The sequence below is a fragment of the Myripristis murdjan genome, chromosome 23, assembly GCF_902150065.1.
Source record: "Myripristis murdjan chromosome 23, fMyrMur1.1, whole genome shotgun sequence".
Classification (NCBI taxonomy): Eukaryota; Metazoa; Chordata; class Actinopteri; order Holocentriformes; family Holocentridae; genus Myripristis; species Myripristis murdjan.
The window spans coordinates 12684900-12700883 of NC_044002.1; the positions used below are offsets into that span (position 1 = coordinate 12684900).

Consider the following 15984-nt stretch of genomic DNA (forward strand, 5'->3'; position numbering starts at 1 on the left):
GAGCCCCACGTTGGGCGCTGCTGTTTTGGGATGATGTCGGGGCTGAGCTGCTAATCTGGTTGTCCCACAGGTCCTTAGTTGACTGAACAACCAGGTTCAAACCCCTGCTGAAGTGTCCTTGAGCAACATGCTGCTGAATCTCAAGCAGTGAAGTGTGAAGTTGACATGAGAAGATACTAATAGACATGTAGTGAAACCACCCACCCCCCAAAATCTTCACTACATTTACATGCACATGGGAAATGAAAGCAGTGGCTCGTCGTGCTCTTGGGCTGTGACCCTTAAAACTCGTCTCACAGGCTGCACAGGAGAGCTCAACACTCTACCTCTCTCTTTTCATGTAGTTGCCTAATCATCAGAGGAGACCTTGTGTTTTAAAACTACTCCAGGCACTCAGGAGAAAACAGGAAAAAAAAAAAAAAAAGTTAACAGGAAAGTGTGTGACATGAGCCCGGCTAGCTCAGTCGGTAGAGCATGAGACTCTTAATCTCAGGGTCGTGGGTTCGAGCCCCACGTTGGGCGCTGCTGGCCTTTTGGGATGATGTGAGCTTCTGCAGGAGATGGTCAGTGATTGCAGACTTGAGGCCCAAACTCCTGCTTAAGAGTGTTTGAGCAACATGCTGAATCCCAATCCCACTGATATTCTGTGTGAAATTGTAGAAACACGCTGTTGTTTCGGTGTTAAGCAGAAACAGCCGCAGAGCCGAACTGATGTCTGTATATCAGGGAGAGCCGACAGGGTGTGACGTCTGATGACATGTTATGTGTGCAACCCGCCACTAGGGGATTTAAAAAACAGCTTGCACCAGTTACCAGCTGCTTTGCGTGCATTTGAAGAGTGGCGTGCATGTGCACGTCCAGCAAAAAGACCTCAACCCTCAGCGTCCCTGTCTGAAGCTTCAATTACACGTCACTCTACACGCCGGTGCTGTCGTGTGACACGTCACGCCCTCGTGGTCACACCTCCGCCTCCTCCGTCTCTTGTTTACAGTTGAGGTTGCCTGCAACTCTCCTGTTCAGTGTGACGATCCGCCTTGTTGACCAAAGCAAAACTGTGACCCGTGACGTGCTTGAGTGCTGTGATACAAAAAAAAAAAAAGCTCATCTACATACATATGAGCTGTGCCTGCGACTTCTGTGCAGGGGGAAAGCTGCTCAGCATTTTCGCCATGTTGTCAATAAAAACACGGCAAAAGGCTAGAAATCTCCCACACACCATCACTTGCAAATCGAGAAATATCTTGATATAAGCTGGCGCCGGTTCACCAGTGCGTCTGTGTCCTGTAATGATGCCTTCAAAACCAATGGGACGGTCTTTCAAGTGCGAGCTGAATTTCACTAATGAAGTGATTTTGAGGTTTGGCTGGAGCATCCACAAGTTTTCAGGTGGGCTTAAGTCAAGACTTGCCTGAGTAATCATGTTTGTGTGTGTGTGTGTGTGTGTGTGTGTGTGTGTATGTGTGTGTTTAGTTGAGAGTTTGCAGTTCTGGTAGGGGGGAGAAGAGTGGCTTGAACAGCTGCCATCGGCAAGGTCAGGCCTTGTGTGTGTGTGTGTGTGTGTGTGTGTCAGAGAGAGACAGATAGTCTGGAGACACAGTAACGTCTTCAGCTGTCGCTAAAGTTGTAAAAGACTCATCATCACTCAGCCCTCAGTCCTGCCTGTTTGACTCTTTCTTTCTTTCCTCCCATCTCATTTTCTTTCTCTCACTCTTCCTTGAGTGACTGTTTAAATTCACACGACACACGTCAGGTTCTGTCCCTCCTTTTTTTTTATTTATGTTTGCGCTCTCTGTAGCTCAAACGGCAGTTTTTCTGTCAATTTTCGCTCCTAACTGATCTGATCACAGCAGACGGAGCCACACTCAATCGGCCTCTTGTGAATTATCTCCCTCTTTCTGGAAGCTGTGGAGCCTGCAGGTCTAACCTCTGCATGAACTCCCAGAGCTCTGTGCGAGTGTGTGTGTGTGTGTGTGTGTGTGTGTGTGTGTGTGTGTATGTGTGTGTCAGGGTCATGAACCCTAACCCAAGATCCTCCCTGCTACCTGGCTGAATTTTCAGGTCAACTCCCATCTTCCCTTTACTGAGAGATTCATCTATCTGTCATGCTCTCTCTCTCTCTCTCTCTCTCTCTCTCTCTCTCTCTCTCTCTCTCTCTCTCTCTCGCTCTCTCTCTCTGAGGCCCCTATGCCTACGGCCGGATGTGAGGGTCATTAAAGCAGCTCTGTGTGTGTATGTGTGTGTGTGTGTGTGTTACATTGAAACGAGGGCATTGGCCCTTCCTCCCCCTGTCTAAAAAGGAAATACCAAATTACTGAAGGCCTCGCCCCCCCCCCCCCTCTCTCTCTCTCTCTATTTCTCTGGCTCTGGCTCTTTCTCTCTCTTTCTCATTCACTTTCTCCCCCTCTTCTTATCTCATCCATCTTTCATATGATCATTCCAGTCAGTTTTGTCAAAAGAGGCAAAAGAGCAGTTTTTCACTCTAAGAAGTCAGACTGTTACATTCCTTCTCTACTGTATTCTGTTTAATGCTGTTCTCTGCCCTCATCTCTTCTTTAGTTTATGTGTGTCTGTGTGTGTGTGTATGTGTGTGTAAGACACAGAAAGAGAGCAAGACATATCCTTAGCAGTATCCACACACTCACACACACACACATGCTCACACAGCAAAGGCTCACATGTTATTATGAAAGTTTTATCAAGGCCTTCTGTTCTTATTCTTAGGTTATCTGGGTTATGAGCGATCATACAAAATACACTGAATAATAACAACAATAATAGGATTTTTTATGAAGAAATAATACAAGTCCTGTTTACATATCTTCTGTGAGAAATAGAGACAAGAGAGATAGAAGGACAGAAACAACAGAGGAGAGGAGAAGAAACAAGAATAGATACAAACAGTGAAAATGAAAGAAGAGAATAAGACTGAAGGCAAGAAGAGCTGAGAGAGAGAGAAAGCAGACAAAAATCAAGCAAGCAGGGAGCAGAAAAAAAAGATATGTGTGTGTGTGTGTGTGTGTGTGTGTGTGTGTGTGTGTGTGTGCTGGAGGTGTGCCAGGGAGCCAGCCAGCCAGCCAGGCTGAGCTGGAGGGCCCCTGCTGGGGGTGGAGGGTTCAGGCGAGCCCCCTGCCTCCGCTGGCCTACTGGAGCATGCTGGGAGAGAGAGAGAGAGAGAGAGAGAGAATGAGAGAGAGAGAATGAGAGAGGGAGAGAATGAGAGAGGGAGAAAATGAGAGAGAGAGGGAGACAGAGGGGGGGTCAGGAAGGGAAAGGTGGAGAAAGAGAGACACAAACAGTCATGGCGAGGGAGGAGGGGGAGAAGGAGGAGGAGGAGGTGATGATGCAAAAACAGGTAGAATGAGATAGAGAGAAAGAAGGATAGAGAGAGAGAGAGAGAGAGAGAGAGAGAGAGAGAGAGCGAGAGACTACGAGGTAAACCCAGAACTGGAATGTGAGAGGAATGCAGGGAATGGAGGAGTTTTCCTCTGGCTAGAGAGAGAGAAGGGGGGGGGGGGGGGTTGGGAGACTCCTGCAGACTTCAGGCGCTGCAAAACACTCCTTTAATTTATTCCCTTCCTCCCTCCTTCACTTTCACTCCTTCTCTGTCGACACTCCACAGAACCAGATGTGTTGAGTGATATTCTCGTGTGTGTGTATGTGTATGTGTGTATGTGTGTGTGTGTGTGTTACCTGTGTCAAACAGCCACTCGGCTCCGTTGCTACAGGTATAGCTTTAAATGTTTTTGTTATGGCACTCATCCAAAAATGTACCTTTTAGAGACAAACACTGATGAAAACACACGACCCATTTCATTTCAGCTCCTTCATGTCTTGATTACGTTCGTTTCCCTCTCGTAACACACTTTATGAATTCAAAACCACAACAGAAAATATCACCCATGCATTAGCTTATTAGTATGATTTTTTTTAACTGATATTACCTGGGGATAAAAAAAAAAAAAAAAACTCCACATGGTTTACACAGATGAATGCAACTGGAAATCTAAAATCTTCTGTGTGTGCTTACATTCAGTGTGTATATTTTAAACATTTAGCCGGCGCTCTTGTCCAGAGTGGCTTGCAGCATCGGTCTTTAGGGATGTCCTCTGGTCGTGATAGCATCGGTGGAACTGGGCCAACGTCAATGTTTGACCAGTGCAAACATTACAGCAAGTGTTTTCAAGCAGCGTGTGTGTGTGTGTGTGTTATTTGTAGTGCAGGAATGTATAGGTTAAATATGTTTCTGTCTAATGTTGTCAACCCTGTAGATGTTTGACTGCAGTGTGGATACCACCAAGACAGACATTTGCTCTGTGCATGTGTGCATGTTTGTGTGTTTTAAGTAGCGCCTGACAGATATATTGGTATATCATCAGCGTATATGCGTGATATTAAAATTTTTTTTACACATAGCATAATGCAGAAAAAATTAATCTTTGATCCTTTTTCTTAATCCTTTTTCTTAACATGTATAAATACTATTGTGATTTAGACTTTACTTAAATAGTCAGCAACTGACCGATACTAAACAATACTAATGCATATTTAGCTATTTATTCTTTATTTTCTCAGTGTTCATTTCAAGAATCAGTTGACAATTTGTAATAACTGTTGATTTTTTTTTTTTTTTTTTTTTTAATAAAGTTAGTTGCTTATAAAACAGTCTTGTGGGTACCTTTGCACAGTCATATCAGTGCAAAAATCCACATAGACAAAGGTCTTATTCTGAAAATTCACTTATCGGTGAAATTTTCCCCTTAAAAAATCAGTTTTGGTTTCGTTCTCAAAAATGTCATGTCAGTCGGGCACCAGTATTTCTGCGTTTGTCGCTCACTGCCTGCCTGTCTGTCTGCCTGTGTTTTGTAAGTGTGTGTATGTTTGCATTCGTGCATGTGTGTTTATTCCACGGTGGGTTCACTTAAAAGACCGACTCTTTAAATATGAATATTGTGCTCACAAAGGAGAGAGAAAGGAGACTGTGTGCCTGCATGTGTGTTTTCTGGGTGGTCGGCTCTACAGGAGATGTGTGCAAAGAGACGTGTGTGTGTGTGTTTGTGTGTGTGCTGCCCCACATTGCCTCTCTCCCTCTAAAATTACTTACCTTAAGCCCCTGACACACCAAGCCAAGCTCATGTGTAAAATCAGCCTCTGATGCTTTCTGTCAGACATTTGGGTCAGGAGAGGAGGTTCAGGTTGGACTTGGGGTTCAGGACGGGCGTTCTGGGGCTCGTTTTACACACGAGCCTGGGCTGTGTCTTCTGTGTCTGAGGAGCGGCTGTACTTTGTGCAGTGTGTCCTGCACCTTCAGGCCTCGTCAGGAGCCCAGGGCCAGGCCAGCATGTTGAATGGTGTTGCTGAGCCAGCTAGCTTCCAAGAGAGAAATAGCTGTGGGTAAACAAGCCACCCACAAAAGACAAAAGATATCAAGAAATCAGATAAAATTATACATGTTTAATAATATCATTACTATTTAGTCTTGGCTCATGCAAACAGTCAAGCTCAGTGACGAGAAAATGGCCAGTAACCAACAGGAACAGGGAGCAGCGAATTGGGCAGATGGTAAATATGGCGGGGACCTCCGGAGAGGTGTAAGAATGTGAAAAAGTCTCAGTGGACAAGCCTCATGTGTGTGTTTAAGTGTGTGTAACTTTGCTGAAGGCTCTGGCCATCCTCTGGCTGTCATGTTATCCTGCTACATCCATAATAACCAGGATTGTTTTTAGACTCCACACCCTCACACACCGGTAGTCAAGGTAACCCGGACAGGCACACACACACACACACACACACACACACAGACTTTCCAAAGTGTTCTAGCGTTTGGTAGGCACGAAACACATCTGCAATCTGAAGTATCCATCTAGTCCCACCTCCTTGTTCATGCTCCCCATGTCTGACACACAAGTCAGTTACTTTACTGCTAATGAGAAATAATATCACCAAAGCAGTAGTATTATCAAACTGATGTAAGTCTTATGAGGATGGGGTCTTTTAAAAGAACATGACAAGTAAATTAAAGCTTTTCTTCTTCTTTTTGAAAAGTTACATTTTCAAAAACACAACATACTACAGTTTACACATTAAGACAATATTGACATGATAAGTTGGTTGAATTGAAAATAACATATCTTAGTAGATAATCTCCTACTCTCTTTGCAAACTCACACTAATAAGTCTTTTAAATTTGTCTTTACTTAATTAAGGCAATATTCTGACTACTGAGCCTGTCACATGAAGGCCTGTATGTGATTACCTTCATCTGATTAGGTGTAGCCTGGTTGAAAACACACATTCCTGCTGTCTCTCTGTTTATTAGAGCGTGTGTATTCCTTAGTCAGAGTTTTATGGCTATTTCAAGCTCTCTCTCTCTCTCTCTCTCTCTTCTCGTTCACTTCAGTCTGGATCGGCACGACTGTCGAACGGCACTGTGAAAGCATCTAAACGCTGCAGGAATTCTTCTGTCTTCCTCTATCTTGCTCTCGGGGGATTCTCTTACATTCTCTTATTTGTCTTTTTTTTATCAGTGTGTGCGTGTGTGTGTAGCTGCCTGTGTGTTATACGTGTGTTTCTGTGTGTGTCTTCTATGTGTGTGTATCACTAGCAAACAAAAGGCCCACCACCTCCCCCACCTCCTCCACCTCTCCATGTCTCCAATCACTGTCTCTCTCATCCTGACAACAATCCTTTCAGGAAGGGAAGAGGAGGAGGAGGAGGAGGAGGAGGAGGGGTGGACGGGACAGAAAGGAGAGAGAGGGGAGAAGGAAAGGACGGACGGAAGGAAGGAAGGAAGGACAGGAGCACAGGAGGAGAAGAAATAAAAAGGAGGAGGAGAGAGATTATAATGAAAGAGGGATCGAAGGTGATAGCAGCACCAGGAGGAGGTAGCGAGGGAGCAGGAATGGTAATGGGAGACGTGGGGGGGGGTGGCGTGGAGGAGGGGGCAGACGAGGGGAGGGTGCGGGGATGAGGTGATACTGAGACGAAAGAGGGGAGAGAGGGAAGAGGAGGAGGAAGAGTAGGCGGGGGGAGGTGACAAGTGTCAAGTGTCACATTTACACATGTATGGAGGTGAGGGGGTGGGACAGGAGATAACAGGACGGGTGGGGGGCGGGGGGGTGCAGGGAGTGCAGGGGGAGGAGAGGTCATGGAGGTGTGCTGGCATTGTACATGGTGACAGGACGGTGTTACTACTGCTGGAAAAATCAATAGGCCTGTCTGCACCGTGGCTGTGTGTGTGTGTGTGTGTGTGTGTGTGTGTGTGTGGCCTGTGGGTCTCCAAGCCTTAATTGAAGTCCCATGTCATCGCCGTAGTAACACAGACCATGGGATGTTCAGTAGATGTATTAACAGACTTTTACCTCTCTCGCTCTCTCTCTCTCCGTCTGTCTCTGTCTCCCTCCCTCGCTCCCTCCCTCCCTCTCTCTCACTCGCCTGTTTGTTATGTCTCTCACTCCTCCTTCACCACTTTGGCTGTCATCCTCTGTCGCTTTCCACATCTCAGGAAAGAGGGAGGGAATGGGGAAAAGGAAGGAGGGGATGAATGAGTGAAACTTGATTTGGGAGTTCTTCGGCCTCAGTGACTGTAATGAAATGGAGTTTTAGGATCTGCAGTTTGATGCAGGACTGAGTGGGCTTTAGCTCCTCTCGTAGGGTAACAATGCATCGTGACTCATCTGTCCGACAGGGTTCACCGCTAACATCTCTGCAGAGCTCACTGGCTGCAAATGTACACTTTGAAGGCTCGAAAGCAGCTGATATGAGAAAGTCTACGACTGATGCCACCGCTTGACAACGTTGCATAATTATCAGGCTGAAGCACTTTGTTAACCCTTGACTCTTCTGATTATGTCTATTGGATCGAGTCCCAGGCAAAAGCAGGTTCAGGTGTACAGACGCAGAGCTAAAGTGAGGCAGTGACGGCTGCGTGTCCGCCGGGCAGGGAGCAGCTGTTAGTCCCATTTTGCCCCGTAAACAAATGATTTTATTGTGCAGGCTGTCTATAAAACGTGCAGATTCTGTGCGGTCACTGCAGAGTGAATTAAAGAGCTGATGAAGTCGGCTGTAAAATTAAAACAATACGCCGTGAGCTTTACGATGAGTTTGGAGCCGCCCGGGGACCCTGGGAGCAGCGAGCTCACCTTTGCTTTTCCTCGCTTGCCCCGTCAAACCGGCCGAGCCCCTCGCTGCTCTTTGGCCGTGCCCGGCCCCAACAGTCTGTCTGACAGCGTTATTCATGTCACAGGATTTTAATTAAGTTTCTTTCTTTTATTTGAGATGCTTTTTTTTTCTCCCCCAAAGCATTTCGTCATTGTCAGCGCCCGCAGATGAGTAGAAATTTTGTCCTGAGCAGTCCATTTTACAGTCTGCATGTTATCATTTAAATTCACTGTTGTGCAGTCACAGACGTGTGTTTATATTAGGCTTAGGCAATATACTGAACTGATATTGGCTGTTTATAGTATCTGATATCCAGCAGTCATTTCATCCACTTCAGATTAGATGGAAGCTTCTTCCTGACCAGCCTGCAATTAGGTTTATTCTTCTTTCTTTTTTCATTCAATTCTTAATTTCTTAATTCAAAATTAGTCCTTTATTTAAAGTCAGTGATGGACTGTGTGACCTAAGTATCAAGTTTCCCTCAGTAATGGCGGTGTGTCACTCTACTTTAAGAAGAAATCATTAGTCTGAGTGAGGAGGTTCGTTTCAGAGGTTTTTCCACACAGATGGGAATTTAAAAAAAAAAAAAAAAAAAAAAAAAAGGGTATATACTAAATCCTTGTATTTTTGAAATGGTCAACATGGTCAAATTTGGGGATTTTCAACACTGGTTATTTGTACCAACTATTGGCTATTAACACCTTTAATCCAGAAATATCAGCATCAGTGTTATTAACCTTCAAAAACCCATTTATTATGACAAAACTTACAGTCAGCCAATAAAAACTGAGGATTAGAGCAAGGATCAGACCTCAGGCAGGTACTTGTTTGTTACAGCTAACTTCTCCTGATGCCTGCCAGGATGACAAGTTACCATTGGCCATCAATCATTTTTTATTTTTCATCATTTTTGTGCTCTCAGTGGAGACAGACAAATCCACACCTCCAGTGTCAGGAATATAAAATACATCAAGATGTGAGCTCGCAGGGTCACCGGGAAGCCTTGTTCTCGCTTCGCCCCTCCGTTCCCTACAGATCTCACAGTTTCAGGAATATTGATAGGTTTGACTTTGCTGCAAAATCCCGATATCGATGTAACTTTACACCGAGGACGCGGAGCATGAAAGAGAAAATGCACAGAGGAATACCAGGGGAGAAGAAATGCGTAAAGGGTTTTCAGAGGTTTTTTTACACAACTGAAGTGAAGGGAAGCTCTCTGTCTGTCTTGTGTATCTGGGAGCAAGACAGCGAAGGAGAGAGGGGAGGAGTTTTTATGTAACACATTCTTAACACTCACTGCTCACATAACATCCATGCCATATTGAACTGAGGCATAACTGAAGTGAGGACAAAAATAAGAGAAAGAGGAGAGGTGGAGAGAGAGACTGTGACAATGACAGAGAGGGATAGAGAGTGAGAAGGATTCTGCATATCTCATCCTCTCTCTCTCTCTCTCTCTCTCTCTCTCTCTCTCTCTGTGTGTGTGTGTGTGTGTGTGTGTGTGTTTGTATTATGTGGATGGCTGGTGGGCTCTGTGCAATGAAAGTAAGCGATCTTGAAAGGCGTTGGTGTTCAGTCTTGCTCTCTTTACCTCCATCACTACCTCTTTCTTTCCCTCCCATCTTTTCATTCCCTTTCCTCCTTTCCTTCCTTCCTCACTTGCCACCCTTCCTTCCTTCCCTCTTGCTGTCTTTTCCTCTTTCCTCTGTCTTTGCTCCTTCCTCACCTCCTTCCCTCTCTCTCTCTGTTTCTCATGGCCGTCCCTGTCATCCATCTCTCGGGCCTCAGCCACTGCTTCACTTTGCAACTCCCCCCCCTTTTCTCCCTGTGAGACACACACACACACACACACAAACACACACAGCAAGAGAGAGGAAGGCACGCTGACACTTAGACTTAGTGCACTCACACACCCTACTCCCTCCTCTTACCACCCACACAGAAACGAGGACACATACAGGCCACAAAACACACACACACACACACACACACACACACACACACACACACACAGAATCCCCCCCCACACACAGAGTACTTTCAGCACTTTCTTCTTTACCATACTCAGCAAGATCAGATGTCAACCCGACTGACACACACACACACGCGCACACGCACACACTCGCACAGGCTGTATTTTTCTTTCTACCACGCTCTGCTTCCTCCCCCTCTTATAGAATATATGCATTTTTAAAAACCCTCCTACACACAGAGAGTTACACAGAAGTGCACACACACACAAAGCAAGAGCTACTACATGACGGTTCGGTTTAACCTCCACACAAAAGTCTGAGGTGGAGGAGGAAAAGATGAAGAGAAACATCAGGGGAGAGAGAGAGAGAGAGAGAGAGAGGCTGAGAGGCTGAAACATATACAGAAGACGTTTGTGTTGAAGGGGGAAAAGAGGAAGGGCAACTGAGGGAGAAAGAGGGGATTGTGGGAGAAAGTGGTGGGGGAGTGTGTGTGACAGAAAAAAAGTTAGAAGCAGAGAAGTGAGGGAACACACTGTAAACACGCAATTCAGTATGCAAACATATGGGCATGATACTCCGAGCTTTAGCTAGACACGCAAGCACACATCCATTAGAGCATGTAGACACAAATGGCTCTGTATTCCAACACACACACACACACACACACACACACACACAACCACACAGAGAGAAAGAGAGAGACATAAATAAACGATTATCATGCACTGGAACCACCACAAGCCAAAACACTTACAGCATGCACATAAACACAGGCACGTCATCTGTGTCTGATTTAAATACTGACATGCAGAAAGAGCATTTGCACACATGTACTGCACACACACACACAAACACACACACGTAGCATGTAATTTCCATGTATATTCAAATGCAGGAACATGGCAGCATGCAGACACACACTCACCACTACATGGTACCATACACACTCAGGTACACACATATACCTCAGCAAATGTATGTTAACACCTTGGATGCTGCTTTAATGCAGTTTGTATAGCTCTGTCGTGCTGGAGCAGTTGCAGGGCTAAGTGCCTTGCTGAGGGGCAGCGCGGCAGTAGCTGGTGAGGGACGAGCCTGCCCGCCTGCAGGATTTAGACTCACAACACTCCAGTCAAAAACACTCACATCTTTCACCTTTAGGCTACTGCTGCCCCTGATATATATTTACATGCAGGCAGTGTTCAGCCACACACACACACACACACACACACACGCACACACACACACAAACACGCACGCACACATGCAGGCACAGGCGGTAGCAGCGCAGCCACACACCATGTGTATGAGCCAGATTTGGCTCAGTCCTCATGTCTGCCATACGGTTGATTCCTCCCCACTGTGCACACCCTGCAGGCCAAACACCCAGCACTCTGTGTGTATATGTGTGTGTGTGTGTGTGTGTGTGTGTGTGTGTGTGTGTGTGTGTGTACGCACGCGTGAGTCAGAGAGGGTGAAAGAGAGTATGGGAAAGAGAACGAAGCAGATATACAGCCACAGCATGAGAAAAGGGGGAGAAGATAGAGGCGTATTTCACCACAAAGCCATGTGTCGAAAGAAAAATGACACAGTTTACGCTCCTGAACTGTTAATGTTATTTTTTCTTGTGGGAAAAACTCAGCAGCAGTCTGCTGTAGCTACAGACTGTGGGCCAATCAAGTGTTACCAATATAGGTGCAACAAAGCAACTGACCATTGCAAATTTCTGGGAAAATAACTAACTTGAGTAAGACATCAACCTAAAAGTTGTTAAGAGGGACTGTCCTTCCAATATGCATGGGAGGTATAGATAGATAGATAGATAGATAGATAGATAGATTGGGGATGAGAGGGATTATTAAAAATCCAGGTGCTAAGACATTCACATAGAGGAGAAAAAGAGGAAGAAACAGAGAGTGAGGGTGGATAGATGACACTGTGTGTGTGTGTGTGTGTGTGTGTGTGTGTGTGTGTTTGTGTGTGAACCCGCATAGGCAAGCTCAGTCAGGCTCCTTTTTCTGTGTGTGCATGTGTGTGTGAGCGTGGCGTGTCTGTGTGTGTGTGTTGGGGGGGTTAGGGTGTTTTGACAGCTCGGAGCCATCACAGCAGCAGCAGGCTGGCTCTGTGTGTGTGTGTGTGTGTGTGTGTGTGTGTGTGTGTGTGTTTGTACACACACATAAAAGACTAAGAGCAGAGACAGAGGGACGTTTCATTGGATTCACAGACAAAGGCAGAAGAGGAAGGTGTTGTAAAGAGCCTGAGTGAAAGACAAACAGACAGACGTGTGAGTGTGTGTGGGCGTGTGTTTCTGCTGTGCTTAAATATGGATTTGTGTGGAGGCCCGCCCGCAGAAATGGCTGGGCCCCAGAAAAGGTCCAGAGAATGGGCCCTCCCCAAATCTGTCTTACTCATATCTGAAGCCTGGAGGTCAAAGACGGCTGGAGGCTGGAGGGAGGGTGGCTGGCTGGTGGTCAGTGGGGGGTTAGGTGTCTGGCCTGGAGGTCATGGTGTTCTAGCGCTCTGGTCCCGGGTGTAGCAGGGCATGACACCCAGCTGGAGCACTGGGGGGACATGCTCTTTCATGTGATTTCTGCCCAGTGCTTTGAATGTCAAAGTGAAGAAACTCAATGAAGTGCGGGTAAACATCGGGAGTAACTATGACTCTCTCCCCTTCTCTGGTGACTCTCTGGGCACCAGTGCTTCTGTGTTTCCCTTTTCCCACTAGGCAGAAAAAAAAGAGACGGCCTCCATTTGGCCCTTATAGCAGCTGGGCCCCAGACAGCGTTCTCCTTTTCCTCCTGTAGGGTCAGCCCTGACAGGTATCTGCACTGTGTCGGGGCTGCCAGCCTGTCCTGTCATGCATCCCTCTGGTCACATGACAGAAGTCAAACCTGTTACCATTCCCCAATAGCAAATAATGTGAAAAAGTCAACTGCACAGGTTTGGTCAGGTCTCTGTCTGCTTCGGCAAACAGGTCACCTGCTAATCTGCGACCTGTGTAATCACACTTATATAAGACATGGTAACTTGAAATTACCAATAAATCACCATATTATAGACTGGACTTTGGCTTATATTCATAGTGTCGTTATAATGAGCAACCACCAAGACAGAACGTCAGGCATAACCCTGCGTTTCAGACAGGCTGGAAGATTGTGACACCGGTTAATCTGAAAGTAAAATATGCATGCAGGACAGCAACGGAGGCGCTCGCTTTTTTCTTAGCAGCTAGTCTTGGGGAAAAAACACTGTGTAAAACCTGCTTGTTTGGTGTAAAATAATCTCGTTCGGAGGCTTTGTCCTCTGTGCAGGGAAGAAAAGCCTGGAAGAAGATCCGCAGTGGAAAAGGGAAGGAAATGAATAAGACCCACCCACCCCTCCTGTCACTGGCCCTTCAAGCTGTGCTTCTGAATTCAAACAAGCCAGCACAACTTGTGTCAATGATATGTACAAATCTCTTCAATAGCATGATTAAATATTGCTTCTGAGTGCTACATATTTCGCCGACCACTTGTTTTACACCTTCACTGTCTCCCTGGGGAAACATATTCCACACGGCAGGCAGAAGTGGAAACCCAAAAATTCTCTTTATCCGGTAAAACCAGAAGTCCAAGGAAATAGTGGAGCTTTGTCAAGTGTCTTGTGTGAAAGTGGGATCATTCACTTGTCCTGCTCCCAGACGGACTGCATTGAGATTTGAACAGTTGACCCTCCGGTCACAAACCTGCTGCCTTCAGGCGCCGGCTGCCCTACCTGACTGTGACTGACAGCGAGTGTTTGTCAGCTGCATGAGGAAACTGTTTCCCGATCCTGGCTACAAACAGAACCACTGATAACACACTGTAAGACGTTAAAAAATAATACACATATGGAGATCAAGTGGAAAATCAAACAATTTCCCGCAGTTCCCGGGAAGTAGGCTACAAGATAAGATACTTGAGTTTTGTATTGACAGTCTCTCTCATACACTGTCATTGTTGCTGCTGCCTGTTCACTAGACGGCCAATACACAGGAGCAAACAGCCAGTGTTTGTTGTTTGATGGGTGTGTGTGTGCATGTGTGCATGTGTGTTAACACTAAAGGCTCCTGTCCCTTGTGTCAAAGCCTGGCTGAATCAAGTGAACCATGCGGTGTGTGTGTGTGTGTGTGTGTGTGTGTGAGAGAGAGAGAGAGAGAGAGGGAGAGAGAGAGAGAGAGAGAGAGAGAGCGTAAGCCAGATCAATATGAACTAATCAATAGGAGAAGACAGCTAGAAGGACCTTCGGGACAGTGGATACACACCTGGTACCCACACACACACACACACACACACACACACACACAGAAAAAGAGGCTCTTTCTCCCTGCCCCTCTTTGTATTCAGTCCTCAGTCTCTCTCTTTATCTTCTCTCATTCTACCTCCCATCTCTCTCTCCTCTGTTTCTCTATTTGTCTCTCTTCTCACTTTCATGCACATACATTCTGTTTTTTTCTCTTTCACACATTCTCACTTGATCTATAGGGTAACATACATATTTCACTCCCTTGCTTTCGTCCTCCCTTTCTCCCTGGTCTACCTGTTAAAAGTAAAAAAAAAAGACTTTTCATTCAAAAGAATTTTTATCCGAGTTAATTTCTTTGAGTTGTGGACAACTTCGGCCCCATACCTGCTGAAAAGGAGGGATAAAAACATCAGAGCTGACTTGTTCAAAGATGAAAAATCTGGCCCAGCATGGGGTACATTTTGGATTTGAGATGCCTTCGAACCTGGTACCGAAAACATCTGTGCAGGTCCGATCACATCTGTGGAGATAACAATGAAAAGATGAGGCGAGCCGCTCACGTGGTCAGGGAAGTCTGGCTGTCGGCACGCACGCGAGTCGAGCCTTCGCCAAACATGCTGCATTTTGCTGTGTGCTGCATACTTTTTTCAAAATAGCAACCTGTGGGAATTCAAACACATGTCTCTCTTTTACAATGGCTAGATCTGTATCCACCCACTAGTGGGATCATTCTGAAAATCCAACACGGCCGCGGGTTGATGCAGAGTAGAAGGATATTTTCCAACATTAGCATTTGGTGTGTCGATCTGTCTGCCGGAGACTTTTCACAGATCTACACTCCAAAGGCTATCTCCAAAAAAATAAATAAATAAAACCTAACCTTTTTTTGGTACAAGTGTAAAACTAGCTTTTGCCAAATTCTGACTTGGCAGGCTGGTTATCATCCGGCACAACAGAGCTCTACTGGATGCTGTGGGTCTGGGCCACTTTCAGTTCAATCCACTCAACATGCAAATTGAAACTCTAATTCATTTACTGAGAGATAAGAGCACTACTCTGACTCAATAATGCCTTTATAGATTGGATATTAAAGAAGCTTTTGAGGCGGATTTTTTATGGTTTGAATGTCCACATGCTGGATCAATTGGATTGAAAGGGAAATAGCCCTAACCTTTAGCTGAATGGAGCTCAGCGAGTACAACCAGGCCTTTCAAACCACAGCTGGCCAAAGTGGGGCTTGAAGGACACATTTGACCCTCCATAAAATTATTTTTGGCCCTTCTAAGGATACCAAAGAGTGACAAAAATATTTTTATGTTCTTAATCACATTTGGAGGAATGATCCTGGGGATTTTGTTTGGCACCAGAGATGGACAGTAACTCAGTACATTTACTTAAGTACTGTACTTAAACTGGCCTTCAGTTACACAGTGAGACTTAATGCTTTTGCTCCATTTCAGAGGTGAATTTCATGGTAACGAGGTGATAATAAGTAAGTAACTTGAAATAAATGAAATTTCCCTAAAATTATCCCCAAATTACATCATCATTTACCTCAAATTTATTGAAAACCAAAACTGTTATTTATAGT

At 45.5% G+C, this 15984-nt stretch overlaps 1 protein-coding gene and 2 non-coding genes across 3 annotated transcripts in view; all 3 read left to right on the top strand.

The window, feature by feature from the left end:
- The window catches only part of trnak-cuu (transfer RNA lysine (anticodon CUU)), a 73-nt gene extending 56 nt beyond the window's left edge, over nt 1-17 (top strand). The window contains exon 1 of the tRNA in view: nt 1-17. This exon is cut by the window's left edge and continues 56 nt beyond it. This is a non-coding gene — a tRNA (tRNA-Lys).
- The window catches only part of wnt5b (wingless-type MMTV integration site family, member 5b), an 85646-nt gene that overhangs the window by 19731 nt on the left and 49931 nt on the right, over nt 1-15984 (top strand). The window lies entirely within an intron of this gene.
- Nucleotides 450-522, top strand: trnak-cuu (transfer RNA lysine (anticodon CUU)). The gene has a single exon. It is a non-coding gene; the product is annotated as a tRNA-Lys (tRNA).